At 38.8% G+C, this 8,308-nt stretch overlaps 1 protein-coding gene across 2 annotated transcripts in view; it reads right to left on the minus strand.

Annotated features, from left to right (window-relative positions):
- The window catches only part of LOC124184541 (tRNA 2'-phosphotransferase 1), a 50,628-nt gene that overhangs the window by 31,570 nt on the left and 10,750 nt on the right, over positions 1 to 8,308 (minus strand). The window lies entirely within an intron of this gene.

The following is an 8,308-nucleotide window of genomic DNA, read 5'->3' on the forward strand; positions in this document are numbered from 1 at the left end:
GACATGCCAAGAAATGCATGGAAATTTAATCCGTCAGAGGCAATGTCGGGGCCGTAATCGGCATAGCGGTATTTTCGCGATTCTGCATAGACGGTGGGATCGGGAAGCGGCGCGGAAGCCGATTCGAGGATCGAGAAACTCGTATTATTACACCGGGATGGGTGCACTTTCGAGCAGAACTATGAAAGGAAGGAGAAATGTTCTCACAGGCACATTTCAGGTGAATGAGAGAGGACGATTATCCCCGGCGTTAGTCGCAGGTCGGTTTAATATAAAACCTGCAACCGGCAAACCGACCAGCTCTTGCGGTATGAACTGCGACTTTCTAAAAGCACGTTCACACCGTAAAATTGGTCCTATTAACTCGTGACTTTTGAACCGCGAGTTACACACGTCAGGGGCACGTTTTTGTAATTCTTTCTTTCTTTCTTTCTTTCTCTCACCCCCGTTAAATCCTGCACATTCGCGTGTCTGCGCGGTGAGTTGCTCCATAACTGGGGAACGTTCGCGTGTTGTCGGATGAAGTTTATACCGGTAATCGAATCCGATCCATAAGATCGTACCGTGCAGCACACCTCGAAACGTGACGGCCTGGATATCTGACGTTGCCATGGTCTTATCGTTATACATGTAAGTCGCGTAAATTTCACACGTGCCTTAAATAAAGCGTGCGAGGGTTTGAAGGGAAAGAAGGAAAGGAAAGAAAACGACAAAGGGGTGAAGACAGAAGGAAAGAATAACAAATTCTCTAAAATTTAAACCCCAAATTTAATAATCGTCCAGTCCGTGATCGAAGGGCCGTGAGAATATATCTATTTCACGAAAAATATCGAACGACTCGTCGATGCGAATTGGGTATTATAATTAAACCGGTCTCTCAACTCGCCGTCCGACCGCATACGTACCCGTCACTACTTAAATACAGGTTTGACTCAGTCACGAGAGATGTCGCCGCGTGACTGTAATTCTCATATCGTTTCTCCGACGTCTGGCTTCGCCGGAGAGCTCCGCCCCAGTCACGATTATCATTATCTTTATTACTGTAATTTGCTGCATTCGAATTTGTTCAATTTCCGATTTTGATATAACGCGCGTTAAGATATATGAGCCGTCGCAAACGCAACGTTTCGAAAGCTCGAAGAAAATATGATCGTTTGTCGAATTCTCATTCGCGTTTTTTCTTTGTTCAGGGAGATGCCAAAATTCTTACGGTTTTGATAAAAAAAAGTTGATGTTCAAGTTTCATAAATTGTAATTTTGAAAGTTTGATAATTCCACACAAGTTTCACACAATTTTTTCAAATTCCGCAGTCATCTGTTCAAGAATTTCATCACTATTTATTAGTAATTAATTTTTCTCACTAGCCCGGTAGTTAGATTGATTATTACGACTAAAAAATATTGACTTCTTCCTTGGAGACATCTTCTGGCGCGCTGTAATTGCATTTTTTGATTTTTTACTCATTTTAAATCATTCTCATGGCTATCTAGATTACTAAAATACCGTATCAGACACATTTTCAATACCGCCTACAATGCCCAATAAAATTAGGATGCTGTACTCAATTAATTAATTTTTTCTGCATCCGAGCAACTTATTCTGTGATACAGTTCGGTCAAATTTGTTTACATTTTTGAAAACGCACTCAGGTCAAACGCTGCGTGCAAAATGTTTGAAATTTGCATTTTTAGGTCCAGAATCAAATGATCTACTTCATACTGTCTTATCCGGGATGCTATGGAAGAAAGATTTTGGTCGTGGGCTCTCGTACTGTTCCATTTCAGGAACAATAAAAGTTTCGTGCCGCTTTGACATATTCATGCTAACTTCAAGTGCGTATATGTCCTTATAATATCCTTCTAATGATCGACAATAATAAGATACAGGAAGAGATGAATACCACAGGTACATACAATATTTTTTTTCTTATCGTAAAAGCATAGATTTAAGATATTCATTTCTCAATAGCTTCCCGGTAGCTATAATATATGAGATATAGTCACGGTCGGAAACCTTGTAGAGTAATCGAGCCCGTAGTTCGCCGTAATTCATCCAGAATTTAATAATATTTCTCCATAAAATTCGATATCGAACCGATGATTTCAGTTCGGAACGAACATGTATAAACTGCGTTTGACGTAATTTAGGAACTATGAAATCGTCGTATTTGGTTTGATTTTTTTTGTACGTTGCGTTAAAAAAACAACGTGTTGATCGTCCGAGGCAAAGATGTTCGCTCCTACATATATGGGCGGTTAACACCGCTAATGCACATCTATAACGAACTATGTACTGTCCTTGGTTGTTAATTAATCCTACCCATAAATATTGAATTATAATTTAGAGAATAAAAAACAAGCCAGATACATAAATAAATTGAACCGACTGTTGAACGCAGCGGGTGAAAAAAACTCCTTATTTTCTTTTTTTTTATTCACCAAAATGAATGCCGTACCCATCGAACCCATGTCTATGGTAATTACGTGTCATCTGCATTTAGATAAAAGAAACACCGGATGAATAAAACAACAACTTGGCTTTTTGTAATAAGTATAAACGGATGACCACATTCTTAGTCTTCGATAGATCACTTTAATTTGTTAAATGTTCTAACAGGGGTGAATAGGCGGTAAATTCTTGTAGGAAAGTAAAGTTTCAAATTAGTGAACGATACCGACGAAGAACCGGATACACATGAAAGCAAAAACCACTTTAAAAGATAAGGTAAAGCATTTTGGAATGAATTACTATTAATAAGTAACGCTGAATTATAATAAAATTGAAACGAAAGTTCGTGTATCAAATTGTAAGAAAATTCTACGGAATTCCGAAAATCTCGAATTTGTATCAAGTTCGGTCTAACGCGATTTTGTAATAAAAAGTTGCAAGATATTTGGTTGTTTGTTCTCGGAATTAAAGGATACACGTATCCGGAAGTAGTAGAAGTTTCAATAGTTTCGTGACACGCTTCTGCCGAATACTTCGCTACATCGTTAAAATATCGTCCAAATTAATGGGTCGAGTAATTCCTCCTGAATTCAGAATTCACGAAATAACTGAAAAGTTTCAAAATTCGCTATTCAGCAACCGGGAGCGAAAGTTTCATGAATCATCTGGACCCAATACTTGATTATTCGGTCAATTTCTTTCGTCGTAATCGAATAAGCCACTTTTCCTAAAATCCAACACACAAGGTATCTTATACTTAGACAGAGATGTTGGTAAATGCTAGAAAACGGTTTTGTGAGTGGAGAAACTATATATTTACATCTCGTAGGGAGTTTTTCTTTTTCTTTTTTCAATACAATAATGTGAGAACAAAAATTCATAAATAAATAAATTACAAGAGAACTCTCGAAAAAATTTGCAACGCCTGATCCTAAGTGTCACTAATTTTCAGTTCAACGTCCGGCTTCCCGATCGTCAATGGTTGGTTAGAGGTGTAATACCAACACGTGGTTGTGGGCCGCGCGGATACTTTCACCGTCAGATATATAACAACGGCCCTCGGAATGACCGGAGGCTGTGTGTAAGCTCATCCGTTCGAAATACCAGGTTACAAGGAATGCTTGCGGGGCGAGAGAATCAGTGATATAAAAGCGTCTTTGGGAAGAAACGAGCTGCTTTCGGATGACCGTGAACCAGTCTTTCAACTTCCCGTTTTCAAACTCGTTTCGAGCTAAAATAACAATAGAAATAACAACAATGGTGATACTAAGATCATCGCATTATTTGAAGTATGGAAGTACAATGTCAAATTCGTGATCAGCGACTGGAAAACCCTCAGGCACGTATTTGACTTGCAGCTATAACAACAACAACCAGGTGCAGTTTTTTCTCAACTGACCTTGGATTCGTTACCTGCAAGACATCATAATTTTTATTTTATCTTTTATGATTTTTCTATTTAAATAATTAGAAAAGTAACTGATCGATCGAAGCTAAAATTAAATTAGTTCTGAGTTCGGAAATGTCGCGTCGTTAGAGACTAAAATAATTACAATCAAATTGTTGAACAAAAAAATTGACCACATTCGTATATAAATACACACAAACACACACACACACAGATGTGCATCTGAAAATGATCGAAGGTGAATGTCTAGACTTCAGAACGCAGAGATCTAGTAAAAACACGGGTTCTAATTTTCGTCGCGATTACAACAACTTAATTTTCTTTCTGTAAAAAGAGAAACGGTAAATTGAATAAACAATACTAGGTGAAACTTTGCGGGAGTCGCAGTTGCGATAAAGTACAATTAAACGTACAGGTAGAAATGACGCGGAACTGCAAGTACACGCGATATAAATTGCGTTACATTGAAGGTAAATTAAGTATACAGGCAGAGTCGGAGGCGAACGGCGGTCAGACGCAAAGGCAATGGCCCAGTGGAGTCTGACCCAATTACTCCGTCGACTACTTTCACTCATCGGATGCACGCCTTAGATTGCAAGAAACGAAAAAGTGAAGCATAAAACACATTGGGATGTCCTGCCGAGCGTGTGAGTTACGACTGGATGAGAGGAGACCGCGTTTCGCCGGTTTTATTTTTTTATTCCTGATTTTCCATCTCTCAGTGACGTGGTGATTCAAACAATATTTTAGTCCGACACTTTCTCACGCGTCAGGTGTTTAGACCGTATCGAGAGGCCGGATATTTTTACTATACGTTTTAAACTCTCGGTTCGACATTCCAAAAGCGCGCAGGTGCGCGGAACGCGACTTGAAAGGGTCAGTTTTTTGACGGTTGTGAAGTTTCTTTAAACTCCTACTTGCGCTCTGTGTGCTTTTCTTTTCTTACAATCTTAAATTGATACGAGGTCGAAGTTAGTAACGTTATTGCAACGATGCGTGTTTGGGAAAAATCGTTACTTCACACCTTCAGGATTCTCTGAAATTTAGTAAACAACGGTAAACAAAACAAGTTTATATTTTGAAAAGCCACGTCATTGAAAATCATTCTAAAATTGAACGGTAGTAAAGTTTTCCCTGATGTTTCGTTGCAGTAACTTCAGCTTCGTGGATCGATGGGTATATCAGATTCTTATGACTTGAAAACAATGTTAATTACAAGTATTTGGAATATTCAATACAAAATATTCAAAAACTCTCACGATTTCCATCAATTTTCATTCAATTTATGGTTATTCAATTGAATACACTTGATAATACTTCGCAATTACACTTCAATTAATTCAAAAATACCTTTACGAGTTATTGTAAGTAAATAAAAATTTCTTAAGCTTGATTTGAATACGGAAAAGAGATCAAGTGTGGATATACCTTCGAGTACAATAAATTACAGTCAGCGACGGAGATCGAGGCGAGCATAAACTCAAATAAGTGATAATAGTCACGCGTGATTCTCCGGAATGCCGGCGGTAGAAACTTCACTTGTGATTCTTGACCGTTTCTCTTATTCCATAAAGTAAACCACGAGACGGCAGCGATACGCGTGCATGAGTGTTCATGTACAGAATTATTATTAAAACGACAACAAGTCAGACAAGCTAAGACGCGTATTGAACAGCTGTGCGGATCATTCAGGCGAAATAAAATTGTTATAGTAAGACATAAAAAATCAAAATGAATCGATTCGCTCATTTCCTGAAATAATTAATTAATCGCGTGCTAAGAAATATGGTAAATAGACTTTTTTGAACGCGGGTAAAACTTATGAATTCAAGAACGCAAATTCCGGAATGTCGTATTCATATTCCTCGGTACTGTAAGTATATATGTTTAAATCATACGCATAATGGTTGTACAATTTTGCATAGTACTAAAAGGATGGTAAAATTTAAATTCCAGAAATCGTTGAACTCGATTCCGAGAGTCATTACCTGCCTACGGATCAAGTTTTATTGTTCAAACGATGCGAGATAAGGCACAGGCATGGGAATAATGAGAGGCGGGTTGGTTATTGGCAACAAATAAGACAGATGCCATATACCGATGTGTCAAGGAAAACAGGTGCGCTGTTTCAAACAATGCGGGAAGATACGTATAAACGTCCTTCGTTTATTGTTAGACCAGCCGCGTAGGAACAATCGTCGTATTAGCATGATTGCTTGTAATTCCCATTAGTTTGACCCGCTTGTAAAAGTCAGCTAATAAAGGCGTGTCCGAATAAGCAGCCTTCGCCAAATATTTTTCATATGTAGTTTCGATAAGTTCAAGGTTCGTCATTTTAGAATGTCAAATATCGCCGGTCTCCCGACCGAGATGTTTAAAACAGATGTTTCAGAACCCGTGGCGTAGTTTACAATTTTTTAAATTGCTGTTCGTTTTTAAACCCAAGCACCCTTTTACGTAATTAAGAACAGGAAGTGAATTGTTTCGGTTTTATTTTAATTTAGCTTCACCATTGCTTACGCAACACGTGTGGAACAGGTGCGGCTGTTCATGCTGTATAAGTTATCTTAGGCACAAGGTATTCCTTAGCGTAGTTTCTTCAACTTTGTGCGAGAAAGTTTTCGACAAGTAGATACCGCATTAGGCATTCATTCGCTGCAATCTCTCGACGTCGCGATGTAACGCAAAGTCTTCGAATACGATTATCTATTATACAAACGCGTGATTGTTATTATTTTCATATTTTATTATCAAGTCCTCGCCGGCATCCGGCTGTTATTGGACAAGGTTTGATTGTGCTGTTAAAAAATTCAAGGACTCTTACAAATCGGGAAATAAAAACGTTATTTGGATAGAAACGTGGAGTAATTATGCGGGCGATGGGTTTTGGACTCACGTTTGTATTAACAACAACGCATCATCGCGACAATTTTCGCAGATAAGAATGAATGGGGCCAACAGTATGAATCAAAAGCTAGGAAGAAAAAAAACAACCAAAGTTGAATCATTTTCAATGTTCTAATTATGAATCCTTCTCTCGAATTGTCTGTAAATCAGTTTGTGTTATAAGAATTTACTCGCATTCGTTTCTATTAAATATCGTTTTATCAGCGATCATCAGCATTTCTGAATACTTGTCGATCGATTTTATTTCCTTTCCCTAACTTTTCGTTCAGACGGTGAATCTCATTCATCCTGAACCGGAAGCGGTGATCAAAACGTGACCCTGAAACCCTGATATCTCGACAATGCGCAGAATATTCCGTCGTTAGTTAGTGAATAAATTAGGGCAACTAAAGCCGGAGGTCTAAGAAAGTTTGACCGTAGTTCGTATTTCGTTTTGTTCAATCTGTTTTCTTAATCCGTTGTATCGGGCGAATAACGCTCTGCGGAAACGTTGAAATAAATCTGAATTTAGAAAAAAACAGACGAAATTGCGGCTAAGCGTTGATTAACTAATTATCGGAGTTAATTCTCTCCGGTATTTCCTGCGTGATTTCGACGTCGTTTATCGGTAGTCCGGACCCCGAGGTCTTCCTCCTGGATGCCCTCGGGGTTGCACGAGGACGCTGCAGCCAGCAGGCCTGTATACCTAGGTATGTGCGATTGATGCAAACGTTGAAGACCTTTCACTTAAGGTCTTTGAACTCGGCCGAGGAACTACGAGGACACCGGCTGGAGCTTCGCTCGTGAACTTGAGATCGCCCGGAGATAATATCCTTCGGAACCACGAAATACAAGACTTGCCGTATTTACGGCTGCAGTTGAAAAAGCAGATATGCGGATGACGCACTGCGGAGGCAGAGCTCTCAATCGCTGTAGCATAAAGCGGAGCAAAGCGCTCTCTCGGTTTTGAACCGATCGACCGACTTAACAACACGCTGCTGCTGTCGCCGCGCAAAAACCGTCGAAATCGAAATTTGGAAAGAGAACGTTCGTTTAGCAGATTGTAAAGTTTCTGTTTATTCGAGCAGTTTCAATAAAATTCTCTGCAGTGCAGAGCGTCTACACGAGTTTTTCGAACCAATGAACACGAGGAATTCACACATAATAATTAATATGATGAGAAAAGAAAACATGCCGCCTTCATTCATTCAAACGAAATCGACTGGTTGACCTATTTTACAGCTCGACGTTTCGTTTTTTTTTTTTTTTTTTCTCTCGTCATTCCGTTTTCACGTAGGTATAAATTAATATAATATCATGCGAACTTTTATCTAATTTACTTTTCACATCTACGGACTCTTTGATTTCCTGTCTAGGAAATATGATTGATAAAATGTGTGTTTTATTTTTATTTTCGACCAACCTTTATTATGATTCGTCTGTCTGTCGTGAAATTAGCTTAAATGTGGATCGAATTTTTAATCGACCGTGACAGCGACTGTGACCGAGGATACGGAGAAACGATTCTTAAGAATAGCAAAGGGTAGGCGCATCACGAATTGCTT

This window comes from Neodiprion fabricii, chromosome 6, assembly GCF_021155785.1.
Source record: "Neodiprion fabricii isolate iyNeoFabr1 chromosome 6, iyNeoFabr1.1, whole genome shotgun sequence".
In the NCBI taxonomy this organism is placed as follows: domain Eukaryota; kingdom Metazoa; phylum Arthropoda; class Insecta; order Hymenoptera; family Diprionidae; genus Neodiprion; species Neodiprion fabricii.